The sequence below is a fragment of the Dicentrarchus labrax genome, unplaced genomic scaffold (genome assembly GCF_905237075.1).
Source record: "Dicentrarchus labrax unplaced genomic scaffold, dlabrax2021, whole genome shotgun sequence".
In the NCBI taxonomy this organism is placed as follows: domain Eukaryota; kingdom Metazoa; phylum Chordata; class Actinopteri; family Moronidae; genus Dicentrarchus; species Dicentrarchus labrax.
The window spans coordinates 15015278-15033041 of record NW_026136706.1 but is presented as its reverse complement, the minus strand read 5'-3'; the positions used below and the strand labels follow the sequence as shown (position 1 = coordinate 15033041).

The following is a 17764-nucleotide window of genomic DNA, read 5'->3' as shown; positions in this document are numbered from 1 at the left end:
GCAGGATATAGACAGACCATAGCACATCACTGCGCACATGTCCTTTCATTAAGTAGGAGGACAAGCAGCAACTGGCAGACTGAAGTAACAAACGTTCATATCTTGTTGTAATGAAGTCTGCCAAGATTAAAAATTGTCACACATGTTGTTAGATTTAGTTTAGTTCCCTTATTATTGAATCTATTCCTCCACAAATTAGGGAGGTTTACTGTGCTAGAAGCTTTATTAAACAAGCCAAAAACAATCACTAAAAGGCAGATGGAGCTGTCAAAGCCAGTATCCAGCAGAAATTTGTTTTAGTCGGACAGATGACTTACAATTATATTACTACCCTATGGCACAAGACTGCAAAGAAACACATTTTACAATTTTACCTTCCCTAAATTTCTGATCTGAGCTCTAACCTTTCAGATTTGTCTAGTTATTTAATCAGGTGACAAAATATTTCCTGAGTAAGCTATGATTACATATGATTCCTGTAAAGCACAGCTCTACATTGTCCACAAAAACTGTGTCATTATGCAGATAGTAATTGGTACTGACAGTCAATGATGAGTGAAATAGAACTACAGAGTAATTACAGAAGTAGATTCATCATAGTTACTGTCTGTAATTATGTCTTGGCAGTTTTATGTTATTCAGTGATGAGACAGATTGCAAAATAGAGAATGGCTGCAGAAAACTCTTGAAAAAAAACATCTTGCAAAATCTTAACACATGCAGTTTGTGTAGTGTTGTTATGTGAGTAGATTTCCATATGTAGTGTGAAAAATAGAAAATATACAGGCTGTGTGTGCTGCAATGTGTGAAATAGAGATTTATACGCAACCTTTTCAACATCAAATATGGCTGGTGCATTTGGTTAAAGTTCCCTCAGAAGTAAATAGATGCTTTCACTATATCCCTCTTTTTTCTCACGTTTTATTCCAAATCGTGTGTCCAGACTGCAAAAGTTGGAACACAGAATATAACAGACAAATGCAAAAGAGCCAGTTTTGTTTTGGGTGAATGTTTTTTTTCAAGTTTCTTGAAGGCCAAACTGCTATTAAGACAAAAGCAGAATAAAAACAAGACTACGAGAGCCTTAATTCTCAGAAAAAACACAAACACACTCAGTTCAGCTTTGTTTACCTTGGTTCTTGTTCATATAACAAGGTGTTGCAGGCAGTCACGTTGAGCCAGTTTTATTTATACTTCCCTAAATCACAAGTTTGTCCCAGTTTGTACCTCTAGCACACAGTTAGAAAGATAAGAAAATAATAATAAGACAATAAACATTTACAGGTAAAACAAATACCTGTCCAGTCCAATAATAATAAATTCAGTCCCCTAAGCTTAACAACGTTTCTGCAAAGCGAGTGGTGGCACAGCCTTGGGTGGTTCATCTCGACTGCACAGCCTGGATAGGAGGGCTGACGCTGGCAGGTGACCCAGTGGTATTACACTTTCTACAGCGAGGCTTTGAGATACGGCCAGTGGCAAAGGCACTTTCTACGTTTTCTAATGTGGACTCTTTGTACTGAGATAAAAGCAAAACGACCAAATGGAAGCTTATTTCTAAACTACAGTATCGAGGTGTTTAGTACATGTATGAAACAATCTATGGCTCTTAAGACTGAACTGTACCTGAACTAACTAAATCAGCACTGTCACTGAACGAATCGGCAGCCTTTAGTAGTGGAGCTCCCCTCACTGACTGAGGAGGCCGTTGTCAGCTCAGCTGTGATTCACAGTATGTTACTTCCTCATTAAAAACATATTAAAAGACCACTAAAGCCACAGAAACAATCATGATTTGATAACTCAGTTGTAAATAATAGCCTGCTGAGCTATTAACCACATGTGCAGTGCTTATGGGCTAGTTTTGTTCTGAACTAGATGTGGGAGCTTGAACCAGCAACAGACTGAACACACTTATGAACTCAAGTACACACTGATGTTTGTTTGAACGGTGACTTCACTTAGGAACTGACCAAGTAAACTGAACTAAACTGAACAAAGTGATTTGTGATTTCCACCTCTACTTCAGTATTGTTTCCAGTTCAAATAAATCTAAGGATCTCACAATAGACTTAATATGATAGTAATAAATCAAACAGAGGGATTACTGGTTGTATCACACAGCACATAATGTGATCAGAAGACACATTTCATAAATGTTTGGAGCTCTGGAGCTGTATGATTGATTGTACTGACACAATGGACAACAGGGGTATTCTAATAAAAGGACCAGCCTGCAGGATTCAGTGGCATCTAGTGGTGAAGTTGCAGACTGCATTTCAATACCGCGAGCGAAAGGCCCTATCTAGAACCACAGTTTGGTTTGTCCATTCTCTGTTACTGTAGAAACATGGTGGTTCAACATGGTGGACTCCGTGGAAGAGGACCCGCTCCCTCTGTAGATAAAAACGTCTCATTCTAAGGTAACAAAAACACAACAACTCTTGATGTACACAAATGAAAACATACCTATTCTGCCTATAGATCCTCCTAAATGTTGGACCTTTAAAGAACCAACAATTTTACCTTCTCACTGATAGTTGTCTAGAGAGATGTCGGTAGCGTTTGCTTAAGTAGATTTCAGCCTACATTATTGTTCTGTGTCACTTCATTTTGAAAAAAGTGTGAAAAACACTGTTGCTCACAGAAAGCTCTTCAATACCTTTTCAACATTAATAACACACAATGGTTACTATACTTTTTCAATGTCAGTTCTTCGCAAGTCACTGAACTTGAGAAAGTGAACACAAGCTTTGTGCAGTTGATCTTAAACTTGGCTGTTGTTCATATGGCAGAATTATTTTTAGTTGTGCTGAAAGGACTGGTTGATTATTAATAGTCAGTTAACTGATAATTAATCAATGCCAATTTTCATGACTGATTGATGCTTTTTCTAACATTTAGTATCATTTTAAATTGAATACCTTTGTCATTTTTAAGTTGCTTAACTTGAAACAGGCAGTATTTGTCACATTTTACAGATTAATTATTAATTGGTAAATTGAAATAAATAAATAAAATAAAAAAGGACAACATCCTATCCATAATAATATGTCAGTAGTTGCAGCCCTAATTAGGAAAATTCCTGACTGAGCATGACAAATTATTTGACATCCTTGAGAGCAAAAGCCTTTAACGCTGTGGCCATTACAAACACAACAAAATATCCTTTATCTGTACTTTGTCCTGAAACATTGCCCTTCTACAAAGCAATTACAGGGGGAAGCAAAGAACCTCAGGTACTCTTTTGGAATACAAAGGACAGCACAGCAGAAAGGATTTGGGTCTTTAAGCACTCGGACACAGAGTGATTAACCTTTATCTTTCAACCTGTCCCTGTCAGACATCATTAGTCAGAGGACGCTCACCAGAAAAGATGGCATGAAACAACGAGGAACATCATGTATGTACTCTCTGTTCATTTTGTCACAGCTTTACTTCAAACAAAGTCATTGAACGTACTCTGACATGGTAATATAACACATCAAAAAATACAGCACTGCACCATGCTGCTAAAAATAAACACTCATAAATTATAGATAAGTAAAAGCACTCTAATTAAGCTGAATTCACTCGCACATTTTCTAGCCTTACATTTCTGCGTTCCTTACAGCATTTAAAAGTATATTTGCAGTATCTTATTTGAGGTGTTTTATTAGTGCACTTACTGTTTTTCATTATTTTATTACTTTAACTGTCACTCCTACTAAAAGCAAAGCACAAAGCAGTTAGGTGAAGCATCTGTTTCCTCACTTCTTTTCCTTCCCTGGACCTCCATTGTCTGAGAGCTCGGTTTATGGTGACCTCAAGGAGATCATGTCATAACTTGCCTCACACAACGTGACTCCATAACCTCGTGGGCAGATAGTGTCATGCTAATGAGGAAGCTGGAGCAGGTGAACGCAGTTTTCTTTCCACCACATTATCTCCAGAGCTGTGCTCATTATACCCGAGCTCAGCAAACGCGTTCTTAAAGTGGTCCCTTGGTTAGACCTACTAGATAGTATTCTATATTACCATTCTCTGACTATTATTACTATTTCATATATGTAACAGCTTAATCAGGGCGATTTCAGTGCAGGGATTTGCTGCACTGTGTATTTGAGTGTCCTGCTTCTCCTCATTTTTCACAGAGACAGACTGATACAGTAACATCAACCTCCATATACATACATTAGCATCTATGTGGTAACTATACACCATATGCCACTGACTGAAAATCAATTTTTGATTAAACCTTTCACTGCAGCTTCTCCTTCTCAAAATAACACAGAAAGCAAAAGCAGGTCAAACAACACGACACACCAACATATTTAGAAAAAGGAAATTTATTATTTTCTTCTGCCTGAGTCAATTGAGATAATGGATCCTGAAATGGTGAAGGGAATATTAGCAGCCTCTAAAAGAGAGCTTTCAGACTAAATCAGGTATTAAGTGTTTCTACTGCTTGTTTGAGTTGTCGTAAAAATATTGTACAGCTCAACTTATTATAAGAAATAGGCTTTCTCACCAACACCTGTAATCTGCAACTAAGAGAATTATTTAAACTCAATTTGGCTTTGGCACCATATTCATAAATATAACACTGTACAATAACTGCTCATTTGTTTTGTATTGTTGTCTTCATTTTCTCTCTCTCTCTCTCTCTCTCTCTCTCTCTCTCTCTCTCTCTCTCCTCCAGGGGCTTGCACTCAGAGTTCAAATGAATTAAACTACTGACCTCTAGTTGCGACCAAATGGATGGAGAGAGCTGGTTATTTAGTGCGAGATGCTGATCAAAACATTAACAGAGGAATATAGACAAAACTCACACTCTTACATACTTCAAGATTTGGATTCTCAGAAAGAATATTATTGCTATAAATCTCTTTTTTTTAGTCCCCCCCATTTTTGTTGACAGTTGAGCGAGCCTTGGTCAACACCCTCCTTTCCTGTACTTCGATATGCTATGTGCTCCTCTATGTTGAAAAGACGACCACATTTTGAAGATGCTAAAAAGATAAAGCATCATGTAGTCACATTTTAAGTTATCTACTGTGAACAAGCAACATTAGCTTTTAGATGTAACTAGTTAGTGAATGATTGATGTAGATTAGCCAGCTAGTTAGCTAGCAATTTGCTAAACATAGCTTAAGATGTGATTATATATACTATGTCGCTTTTATCAATGGAAACAACATTTTTGCGACTAAAACTTTCCCACTCACACAACGGAACAGGTCTTCAATGGCAGGGGTATTAATTATGCTAATGATGGAGTCTTATGAATGCGTACCTCTTCATGAATACGTGGCCTTAATCGGGCTGAAATGAGTGATTTATGACAGGCTTGCTTTGCTTTGGTGAATCTGACTGCAAGCCTCACAGAAAGAAAGTATAAGAAAATGTTATAAATATGTGTTTTAAGAAGTAGTTCGCTTACATATGGGAGTTATTCAGTAGCTGATGCTGATGTTTGGACAGCTTTCAGTTCTCCACTCCCAGTGTGCTGGGCATCTTGGAGCAATCTTTCTATTGAACGCACAGAGATGAAACAGATATTTATACTACACATGATAAGACTGCTAACACATTGCCTGAATTACAGAAGTCTTATTATTGTTTTGTTTTGAGACTTTGAATCTCTGTGAAGTCATAAAAATGAGGACCTGTTGTTAACTTGACTTTTCTTGAAGACTGTGAACTGATAAAATCTTATGGCCTGGTAAACACTATTAATTATATAAATGCATGTTAAATTGTTTTGCCATTTAAGAGTCAGAATTGACCTGAAAGACTTGCATAATACTGCAGTTTGCTTCAGACACATTTGGGACTCTCTCATGCATTTGCAGATCTGCCATGGCACAAGTGTAGCAAAAGTCATGTGTAAAAAGAGCCAGTTGAGAGTCCTGCCTGAGTTGTAACCGAAATGTCTGTGTTTCCAGCTCTTGGAGCAAATACTTCTCAACCATTAATATGCATGTCTGCATTTACATATTTGTCCACACATTTTTAGATCTTTATACATACTTACAAATCTGATTATGCACCCACAAATTGAGATACAGTGACACAACTCTCCACTCACACTTGTAAATAGTTTTGCTACACTAATGGCTCCATACATATGCTTTTATCTGCACACTTATCCAAACAGTCCTGTGATCGTTGAAGGGATCCTGTAGTAAATTATCCTTGCTTCTTTGTGTAGAAAATACCTGAGGAGGTAACGTAATGTGTTATGGTTTCATGACATTTTCTGACTATGACTTCTTTTTTGTTTATCCTGTCAAATAGCTTTTAACATCATTGGCCCCCAGTGGCCTCAGACTTTTGCATGCTTTTTTACATTTTAATGTGCTGAATATGGTAATGAATAATTCTTTGATCTGTCAAAGTTATTTTCCCGCTGCCTACAGTAAATGACCGGCTTGTAGGAATGCCTTTTTATGCAACACCCCAGGCTGGTCAGGCAATCATGCCCCACAATAGCTGCAAAGCTACAAAAGATATTTTCATTTGGCTAGAGCTCCCTTTGGCTAGAAAAAAAGTCACACTTTCCCTCTGTCTCTGATCCTCCCTAACCTGACTGCACCAGATGGTTTGTTAAACATGGTTTGTTATACAGAATCATCTGGGAAGTCATCAGTGGAAACTCTTTGGAAAAGGGCAGGCGCTTTCAAAAACTACTTGGCAGGTGATTGGACGAACCATCTGTCTGTCACCGTCTATCACAGGCGAACTTGTTGTTTTCGAGCAGTCACTTCTCACACACGTACTCACACAAACGTTACACCACGTCAGTAGCTCATGCTGTAGCTGACAGTATGTTCTCATAGGCGGCCAGCTGCCTCGCAAGGTTAGATTCCTGTCCTGACTAATAAATATAACCCCAATAAGACCTTTAATCTTGATATCACTGCAAATGGACCAATGAAACCATATGTACTCCTATTCCTCTGTCAAATGCCACCACCACCATCATCTTTTGTTCAAATCTTGTTCAGGGCTTTTGTGTTGCTTTATCATAATTAATTGATACAATTATTAGAAATTTGATGGAAATTTGACTATTTCCATCAAATAGTCTACAGTTTTTTTCTTTCACACTGGAGCTTCAGTAAACAGAAGAAAGGGCTTATATTTTTCCTCAGACACATGACAATAATTCTGTTTCCTCCGAACAAATCATGTTTTCGCATTAAGCGTGTCTAACTTGAGAGCTCTTCCCTCTTCTAGAGAGACAAAACCAGTGGAGGACTTTGTCTGTGATCTCTCTCCTTTCTTATTACTGAACAGATGTTGCCTACCAAATTGCAGAAGACTTGACCTTTTCTCTCCTCTGAGGGAGAACACCTCCTGAATAGCAAGTCCCCAAAATCTGAGGGTGTCATCACATTATTAAAAAAATGCAAAATCTCCAATTACTAAGTTGATAGGGTGAATAAGTTTTTATGAAGCAAAAGCAAAAGAAGGACTAACTTCCCTAGAGCTGTCCACTGGCATGCCAGAATAACAAGTGAAAAAGTGCTCGAGGAATGCTTTGGGGAACAATCGAATGGTTGGGTTTCCTCAACTCCTTTTGGATAAAATGTTTAAACTAAAAGCTCCTCTCAAGCAGCCATTGCAGTGACTGCTCCAGTGCTTTAGGACATTGATATTCGGGACACTCATCCACTTGTACAACAATACACAAGTAAGAATTGATGTTGTGCTTAAAGCACATCATACTGTATGTTGCAGGACTGAAGTACTTGTCATCCTTCTCAGCTATGCCTCATACATTTTCTGCAGTCACCACCAAGGCTCCACATCAGTAATTGGCTGGGGATTTTGGGGAATATCAATTGCAGGCAGGGTGTGCATTGCTTTGCGCAAGGTGCTGGTACAGTGTCACCTTCAGAGGCTGTCCCGTTGCTCCATGTCCCTGAGAGAGAGGAATCGCACTGAGATCACAGGCACCTCCTCATATTTTCTGCGATAACTGCCCTGGATCAAGTGAAAGGGATTCAGAAGACTCTGGTCACAGTGCAGGGCCCAGCACCGAGAACTGGCTTAATAATGTTGACACTAACGTCATTATAAAGACTGAAACACACAGCACACTGCCAAACATACACACAAAGAAAATGAATCTACTTTTTACTACATCAGAAAATGCTTATTCTCTCTCTGACAGGCTGTGTTCTTATGGACAGCTTTGTTTTTTCTCCCTGCCTGTTTGGCCTTACATGACACAGCTATATAGCAAGGCACCAGCTCTCTTCTTCTCAATACATATTTTTAAGACACAAATGCTCTTGACCTGAGTCCAAGAAAAATAACCCAACATATCTTTTTCTACCAGTGCCTGGTGGATTTCTCAAACTAGATCATTTTGTTTTAACCTGTTCATGGTTGTATCTCAGATTAACTACAATATGCTAACAGGCGTAGCGTGTTATGCTATTATTTCATACGACGTTGCTGTTGTTGTTCATATTAGCGAGATCCTGCTTTTCTCTTGTACCTCATGTGTCAGTCTTGCATTGTGTAACTACCTCGTAATATCTCACTGCCGATCAACCGAGTTATAATCGCTTTTGCACCTGTTTTATATTGGGCACACATACAGTAGAAGCACCTGCGATCTTCACACTTTAGCTGTTAACACTTCACAGATGGCCAGTCTCAATCATACTGGTATTGGTTTTTTCATTTTAAAAGTGTCTTTTTTTTCTGTTATATGTATTCTTAACAACAGCAGCAAAAACACTTTTCTGTCAAATGATTACACCTATAGATGTGAAATATTAACTAGTTCCCGTGTAAAGCCCCACATTCGGTTATGCACCAGGCTGTTATACAAGCAGCTCAAATGGTGTCTGACAACAATTTATGTGCATTTTTTTTTTTGCCTTTTGTCAGTCGCACAAAGTCGCACAAAGTTCTGACAGCAGTAAAAAGCAATGTAGAATATTTTTGTTGAATTTCTTGAATGAATGAGACATGAAATTCAGGTCTTACCCTGCTATTAGAATACTACTAGGTTAACAGGAGTGACAGTGTTACTCTGTGGGAGCAAAACAGATAAAACTTCTTACAGGTAGGCTTACTGTATGTGCACACTAGTGTTTAACCACATTTGAGATTCTGGCACTTAGCCACCTTTTGCCACTCATGCTTATTTAATAAAAGTGTTGTTAATAATTTCCTGTTGACTCACTTAACAGAATAAACATTTTGGCGCTAAATAGAAGGATAAGCTTTTGATCTTTCATCTGGTAATAAATGTGCCATTAAAAAACAAACCCAGTGAGAATGGGACAATGCAATGAGTGGAAATGTTCGGACACTTGTGTACAGTCGTTGCATATTCAGCTGAGTACTGTGTGAGCCCTGAGAGTGTCCACACTATTGGGACTTCAGTGGGAGTTTAAATGAGGGGACCCAGTTCCAGAGGGATTGGCAAACAGAGAGCTAATTTGCTCCATGATTTAACAAATCACATACCGCACATACCAAATGAAATTCTGCCATTATAGCTCTCTAAACTAACAGAAGCCCACTGTAATTATAGACAAACTAATTTCTGAATATTTAGCGTTCATATGAGACAACAAGTACCTTTTACAAATGTACTTTAATGACTGAAATTCTTCTGTGTGATTAGACTCCAGAGTCTCTGTGAGAACATGTACAACAGATGAATACACTGTCACTTACATCTGCATGTGCTGCTGTCAAATAGTGGAGAAAATTAAATGTGCAACAATAAAACATAGGATGAAACAACCCTACTGTCAGACAAGAATGTTGTTGGACGATTCATACATTCAATGTCAGCTTTTTACCCTCAATGCCAACATTTTCCAATATCTATCCATGGCAACTACAGGTTAAAAATCCCCTCCAGACATGTTTAAAAATAATCTTCGAATAACTCTTTGAATTTGAATAATTATTACTTCTTCTGCCTGAGAAATTCAGTCCATATATATGCAAATATTGTTCATTTAAAAAGTTTAACTGCCGAACACAAGATGTCTCTTACTTCACTGTTACGTCCGTTCTCAGGGTATGTGCACCGGAGTTTCCACATCACACTTGTGTAAGTTGCATATTGGACCATGATTGGTTTCCAAATGAGTTGTAATGATCCTGCTCATACATTCACATCTTAAAGTGAGAGAGAGAAACTTTTCCCGCCTTCAACAGATGAATGTAAAAATGACTTTCTAGTGTCAAACAAATATCAGCATCCAAGTGAAACAAGCATTTTTGAGTGGAGGGGGACTTTAAAGCTGCAGTAGGCAACTTTCATAAAAATGCCTGAGAAGGGAAGTTGATTGTTGGTTTCTCATTCCCAGATACCACAGCGTCAACTTGGGAACAAGACTCAACAATTAACTATCTCTCTTGGCTCTGATTGGTTGTTTTTATTCAGATGCCAAGGATTCTTGCAAATGCCATTAGGAGCACGAGGAACCAGACTTTTTTCACGGATTATCTATTTCATGTACTAGTGTCAGGGAAAAAAACAATAACTGTTTTTTTTTTGCAGTAGATTAAAAAGGTTACAAACTGCAGCTTTAAGTTTAGTTGTTTGGTTAGTCAATTGTAGATCTGTGACAGGACGCAAACCAATCTCCTGCATTAAAGTCAGTCATTAAATACATTGATACTGGACATAAAACGTCAAATAATATGAACATAATCCCTAAAATACTGGGATACGTAGAAAGATATGTGAAAGTGTGACAGCATCAGAACACCTGTGTAAGAATACGTGTCACATTACATTAACTCAAGGGTCTCAGACAGTTCTAGACAGCAGCCTTCATATCTCATTTTGGGTTGTTTGCGTGTAGATGGAAAAAGATTCTGCTATTTCTGCATAGATTTTTGCATTGGCCCATTTTTCCCTGAGAGAGCAATTTGTTACCTCTGAATGTACAAGTTGGTTTTTGAGGCATTCAGAATCATAGAAGCGTGAGGAAAATAAATCAGATTTGGGCTGAGCTCAGAGACTGTTAAATACTATGAAGTTGCTCAGCTGACTGAGACAGACTGTCAGTCAGAGAGCATATATGTTAAAGGATTACAACACGGCTCTGTTATGGTAGACTACAGAGCATCTCACTGTACCAGCTCTACTGGAAAAATACATAAGCAAATTCTGTGATCCAAAAATAGCAGCAAATGATGGAATGATGGAAAATCATCAACATTATTTAATGACTACCCCCTCTGAAAATATTTTTTTTCCAGTAGTAGTGGAATTAGTATTAGTATTAATGTGTATTATTACATTATTTTCTTTTGAAGGCATTAATCAAAAACTTATGGTATTACTTCGTTGGAATCTAATTGAATTGTGGCATTTTCTCTGAGTGCTGTCTATTAGCTCAATTGTTACAATAACTTAAACAAAAGAACAGCTATATATTCTTTACCATCTTATATGCTGATAGCAAAATTATTGAGATGTTTTAGTCTGTCTACACTGTGTTTTAAGGACAAACAATAATATAACACACTCTTACACAAAGGATTCAAAACATGCTACAAAATCTCATCTGTTACCTTGGAACTCACAACAATGGACCCATAAATGCGGCTCTCCTCTTCTTGTAGAGCAAACTATGCTTGCTGTACACTTCAGTTTAAATTACACGAGTCAAGATGCTATAGCTCATGTCAGCAGCGGCACCAGTGTTAAAGCTGCTTTAGCACATGAGGGTCATGGCTCCTCCAGAACTTTTGCAGGGCCCTTTTTTGTCATAGCAATAAAATTGGTTTGGTCTGCTGGTCACTGGGGAAATCATGTCAAACTTCAACAGGCCCCAGTTCAGATTCATTCCTCTAACAAGGTAGCAAGAAACCAGTCATGGGCTAGAATTGTTCTGCCTCCCAGTAAAATACATTTCTTCAGTCTCACTATTTGTACCCATGATGGAATAGAGACAAACGCTGGCCGCCACTCCAACAAATCTGTCAATAATTGCAGTAAGCTTAACAAGACAACAGAATATACTGTATGCATAAGTATGGGAAGAACAAAATTCTCGACATTGTCTTAAAACAAGCCAATATTTCCCTAAACTTACTTAAAACTGCACCATAACTTCAAATAATACTCAGTACTAATAATGGTCTAGTTTTTATATTAGTTCAGAACTGATGTTATTTACTGAAGAGCATAGGGAGAGAAGAATGCAATTTCTATCTATTTAAAATGTAAACCTGTTTTGTTGTGTCAAATTGTGTTGCTTATAATCTAATCTATGTGATGCTTTAGACAGTTCTCACTGTTAAGTGAGAAGACTCTCATTAATGAAAAGAAAAAATAACTACAGCTGGAAGGCTGCTCCAGAGGCTCGTTAATATTTGAATACAAAAAGTAATTACAGTATGCGTGTGGGAGGATTGTAGGGATTAAAGCTGGCAACATATTTGGATGGAGAGTCACTAACAAGAAACTAAACAGCAGGTGAATGCTATCTGTGATAAAGGGGCCCAAATTTAATAAAGGAAATACGACTGCAGCCAAGAAACGACCATGGAAACATTTAAATGTTATATTTAGACATGAAAGAAGCTACAGCTGTGGTGCATTTCAATGCATCTGCCATGTTTTAAAAATGAAGGTAACTTTTCTATAAAAGTATTGCTGTTTTGGGAAAAATGGAACAGACATGTTGTGTAAGTGCTGTAGTCCTCTTGTAAAAAAGACACACACCTTGGTAATATGTCATAATTTCACAATTAAGGGAATCTTAAAACACCCAAGGCTATTAGAATACAATTCAGACAACGTACCTAATTTTACTGGACAGATCAGTAGTTTGAGAAGGCAAAATAAAAATGTTTTATTACTGTAAAGTATGTTTAATTGGGTTCTGTGAATAAGAAGTGGGATGGAGGCTGTAATCGCCTGGGGTTCTTCATAATACAGAAAATGCTAGCTTAAATGCCAGCAGATAATTTGAGGCGAAAGGGGTCTAATCATCACTTCTAAACCATTTTGGTTATTTTCCCAGGAGGAAACGCTCTTAAGATGTTCCTCAGCGTAAGAGCAAGGAGCTAGTAGTAAACAACATTCAAAGATTTAATTCTGCATAGATAGTATCAAAAACTTCCCATATACTGTATATCTGTTTATCTTTTACTTAGTTACCCGAGTTTACTTTGGTGCAGGGCCACGCCTCAACCACTTTAAATCACCTGTCAAACCCAGCCCACCCTCCCTTCACTGTTCTTTACCCTTCCTCTATCCATCCTCAAAATCCAATACTACCTTTAATCATTCAACTTTGTCATCATATGCTGTGACAAGAAGAAGCCCAAAGTTAATCAATATGCACATGTCTCTGATCCCTGATAATGTTGACCCTACACTACTAATTACACATTTAATCAATATATGTAGAACAGACTACATGTAAAACAAATACTGTGAATGTATCTGTGAATGTAAATTTGAGCTGGATTAGTCAATTAATCAAATATTTTAACAGCAAACTTGCCAAACAATACATAGTTCCCACCTCTCAATTGTGAGAATTTGCTACTTTTTGTCATCATATCTGCTAGAAAACTGAAAATGTTGAAGCTATTCGAAGGCGTCACCTTGGGCTTATCTTGTGCTAACCTACTACAAGGAGTTTTTAACAGGTTATGAAACAGTCTATTTAATACTGATGCCTGTAAACAAACAAGGTCATCAGTGAGAAGATTAGCTATTTCTATATAGTTAATCTTAATGCCTGCCTCTGGGTCGGATTCGGTCGGATTCCCTTTGAAATCAATGAAACAAGGCAGTGGAAACACTACCACTCTTGTCCACAGAGGCTGCCAGAATCAGCATAAAAGTAAAGGTCCTTGTAGGGGCTTTAAATAGACAAAATAATTGAGAAATGAATGTGGAAATGAATCTGCAAATAATGAAAATGACTGTTACAGTGGTTACTGAGCTACCACATTTAAAATACAGCAGGTTATGAAAGCCCAGTCAACAACTGAGCATCATCAAACAAAATCATAAAACCTGCTACCAACAGAGCATATTCTCAATGTATATATGAATCATAACATCCTGATGGGAAAAGCCACTACTAAAGCTTGAGTCATATGCTCCAGTGCCACTCATTGCACACTGGGGCAGCGAATTATATGATACAAGACCATCACAACCTGGGCGATGCTGCAATATGATATGTTGCAGGAAAATCTTCAACAAAGCATCATCTTACCTGTGTAACCGAAGAGAGAAATATACTACTAAAAAGGCAAAGGAGGAGTAGTATAGTTGTCAACTCTAATATAAAGAGTTTTTATCTTTAAAAGAGTTTCATAGACAGCTGAGATGAGAGTGTACCAAAGGGAAAACAGTCTGAACACTGTGCCATCAGTGTCAAACAGCCATAAACTGACAGAAGGTCAAAAACCGAACGTTTCAGAGTGAAATAAAAGTAAAACACTTCTGCCAGAGTAGCACAATAGATAATATCACAATAATGATGCCTGATCACCAATATTGTATCACAAGAGATCATTCTAATCATTATTTAACTGCAGCAGTCATCCATTGTTGTATATGCCCAAATCACCTCCACAGCCAGAACAAACAACTTTTGGTTGCTGCACGCTTTTCATTAAATAAGCCAGTTTATTTCCAATCAACAATCCGCCTAATAAACTTATTGACCTCTGTTTCACAGGAAATTCACACAGGACACTGTATTCATTCACACAAAATAATGCATAATCATTTCATACAATTTCATCATGCACAACAACATTTCTACAGGAACACACAACACTGTAGTTGAGCACTTAACAAATCAACTTCGATCTACAAGGGATTCTCATATATTAATGATGAAACCAACGACTACAGATTCTGTATAATCACATGGATATTTTAAGTTTTGGTTTAGTTAAATGTAACCTGACTGGGTAGCTATTAAGATTATAGAGCAGTTGATATTTCCTTCCAAGCTGCACACATAATATTTTCACGTGTTAAAGGACCAGTGCGTAGGATTTAATGGCCTCTGGCCGCAACCAACTGAATACTGCTCGCCTTCCTAGCGTGTGGCAGCAAAACTTGCAAAAGTCCCTAACTAGAGTCAGTGTTGTGTTTCTCCATTCTGGGTTACTGTAGAAACATGGTGGCTTAACATGGCAGACTCCATAGATGAGGTCCCGCTCCCTCTGTAGATAAAAAGTCAGAAGTTTCAATATAATGAATATTAATATATATAACTTTAGTTGTTTTTAATGGATCTTGGCTTTAATTATTTATTGTGAAGCTGCCAGGGAAAGGTTGCATTTTGTGTGTGTGTGTGTGTGTGTGTGTGTGTGTGTGTGTGTGTGTGTGTGTGTGTGTGTGTGTGTGTGTGAGGGAGGAGAGGATAAGTATCTAGTATTCTATCAAAGTAGTTGCCATTCGTACTGGCCTTCTGCCCATTCTCAAATAGGTCAGAAGATGTTACACATTTCTTAGTAAAGACTGTTTCAAGCTGGTCTTTTAGAGAAGAGAACAAGCTGGCAGAAATACAGCAGGAAAAGGAGCTGTGCACATGTCAGCCTATTATTAGCAATCCTGTGCCTAGGCTGTTTTGGACAAGTACCATGCTATTGTCTTGACTAGATACACTAACCATTATAGACCTAAACAGACCAGACGCACTGTGTAACATTATGCAAAGAATAATATTTTATATAGATTTTAAACTAATAGCAGTTCTATTATTGTATCACATGCAATTATAACTTTTTTTCCCTTCACTTGCTTCACATAGATCTTAAACAATAGTAATTTATTTAAAAGAAAAACTAAATACAAAATACACTAACTAACATCCAAATAAATGCTGCTTGTAAGGCCGATGTAACTAGAGAAGCAACACTGACTAAGCAAAGATACAGTACACTTAAACTGGGGATTAAGGCTTCAGACTCCCTAGACTAATTACACCTTGCAGAAATGTGATTAGTGAGAGCAGTCACAGTAAGCAGAGCACAGACACAGACATGGAGTTCAAGTATGAGCACAAGCTCTGCAGCAAACAAAATTGACAAAAAGATGCTTAGACACACAGGCAGCCTGGCACAGAGCGTTACTGACTGAACCTGCGGATGGACATGTAATGGAAACCATCATGTGGTTGAATGAGAGAGAGCATCAGTGTTTGATCCAGGTTATTACCCAAAATGTCCCAGTAATGACAGCAAGGAAAGAAACACAACTCCACAGAGCTCGTGGACACTTGACTTTGAACTTTTAAATCTATTTAGACTATTTTCATCACATTGTTTGCTATATAAGTGGCAGAGATAACACCCTAAATTCGAAGGATGAATGACGGGACGTATGAATTGATAATAAGTGTAATAAAGATGTGTATCTCAAAGGGTAAAAAACAAAGTTAAACTAATAACTATGAATATATACTGGTGTTATGATTAAGTCCAGAAGATTATTTTCTTCCCTAACAGAGATATTTGTGCTGTTTCCTTCCACAATGAATATTAATGACAAAAAACTAATTGCTCTCACAGCTTCCATGACTACTCACAACTTCATTATAGGATATACGAAACATCACTGGAGATTTTTGGGGATTCTGACGTGCTTCAAAAACACCAGAGCTTTCTCATTTTCATTTTTTTAGTATTGTAACATCACAGTCTGACTCACTGAGCATCATTCATTATTGACCTATAATAAATAATAATTAAAATAAAAAAAATAAAAATTATACAAGCTGACACCTATTGAGGGAAGGACCCAAAGAAACATTTTAATTTATCCATTATTGAATGATTTTTTTTACCCTATTAATCATCAGTTAAGACAAACACTAGACTGTCCTTTAAACCCTCACAGACGCACTCTGCAAGAGAAGAAAAAAAAATCACATTAAAATAAATAAATAAATAAATCTATTTAAAGTTTGATAGGCTACTATATGTAACTTAACCATCTGCACCCATCGTCCTGGACAACCTACGCATTTCTAAGTGCAGAGGTGACGGCCCTACTCAAACAAGGACTGAGCTCAGTGTGTGCTCAAAGGGGGGGACCGAGCCAAAGTAGCTGCATCACTGAAGACCCAGACGGGTATAACTGCAACGGACTGAAGCAGAGATCAAAGCCCCCACAATACCCGGGACACCCGACAAACCTGCGGATGAGCGCACGGAATAGAGGAAGGACACATTGCCATATGCGGATAGTCGAATCCACAAAAAACATTGCAGAAATTACAAACAAAAGTAGAAGCATCGCACCGCACCGCATCCGGCTCAGTCTGCGCTGCGCACACGCCATGTCGGGTAGAGAGAAGACATCCTTGTTGTGCCTACCTCACTCAGTGTCTCCATCCCACTCTGACTTGTGGTCCTGATGATACGCTACTGCTTTTTGCTCCAGCATCCCAAAGCACTGTTATTTTCACCAGGAGGGGCAAACATGATGGTAGTGGAACCGGGTTGACGTACCGCACTGACGAGGCGCAGCCGACCAATCGGAGCGTAATCCGATAGACTCCACACCAATCCGCTCAAAGGGAGAAAATGAGGACTGCACGCAGGCTGTAGTAGCAAGGTAGATTGACGCTGTGGGAGAATTTCCAGTCAACTCCTGCAAACTGTTTCCAGACCAGACCTGGTTAGATCCTGTCCTCTCCCCATCCACACACAGAATAGTTGAGTGGGTGAAACAAGTCCATGCTGAGATGTTTGATTGTTTAAGTTATATCATAGTTTATTCTAAAACATGTAGGGCCCCTTG

The 17764-nt window shown here is 38.1% G+C and overlaps 1 protein-coding gene across 4 annotated transcripts in view; it reads right to left on the bottom strand.

Moving 5' to 3' along the window:
• Positions 1-17561, bottom strand: part of b3galt1b (UDP-Gal:betaGlcNAc beta 1,3-galactosyltransferase, polypeptide 1b) — a 48195-nt gene extending 30634 nt beyond the window's left edge. The window contains exons 1-2 of one of the 4 annotated variants that reach the window (XM_051405065.1): positions 17338-17561; positions 5423-5511 (exon numbers count right to left, since the gene is read on the bottom strand). The gene's annotated coding sequence lies outside the window, so the exon portion shown is untranslated. The other 3 variants (XM_051405064.1, XM_051405067.1, XM_051405066.1) reach the window with 3 other exon arrangements.
• Positions 17562-17764: the final 203 nt, after the last annotated feature.